The sequence below is a fragment of the Aptenodytes forsteri genome, unplaced genomic scaffold, assembly GCF_000699145.1.
Source record: "Aptenodytes forsteri isolate BGI_AS27 unplaced genomic scaffold, ASM69914v1 Scaffold308, whole genome shotgun sequence".
Taxonomy (NCBI): Eukaryota; Metazoa; Chordata; class Aves; order Sphenisciformes; family Spheniscidae; genus Aptenodytes; species Aptenodytes forsteri.
Genome location: NW_008795475.1, coordinates 556,497 through 556,915, shown reverse-complemented (window position 1 = coordinate 556,915; position 419 = coordinate 556,497).

Below are 419 nucleotides of genomic sequence, written 5' to 3'. Positions count from 1 at the left end.
CCCCCAGGGCATCGACCCCCACCCCAGCCCCTCTGCTGCCCCCCACAACCAAGCCCTTGGGGACGCTGCCGGGGACCTTCCAGTGTCCCAGGAGGTACCTCTTGAAGAGGCCCTACGGCTCTTTGGTTGCTCCCTGGACACGGTGGGGGTCAGCCAGGATAGTCCCAGCAGCGTCCCCATGCCTGGGGACCCTGGTGGCACCAGCGCAGCCATCCCCCACTGTGACTTTGCTTCGCTTTCGCTGCCCAAGGAGCTGCTCACCGCCAACTACAGTGTCCCCGAGATCTCCGACACCATCCTGAGCCTAGAAGAATTCAACACCATCAGGATGGAACCCCAGGAGCTGTAGGGGGATGCGGGGAGGGACCTGCCACCGTCCCAGCCTGCCGTGACAGAGCTGTGGGGGAAGAAGTGGGGAA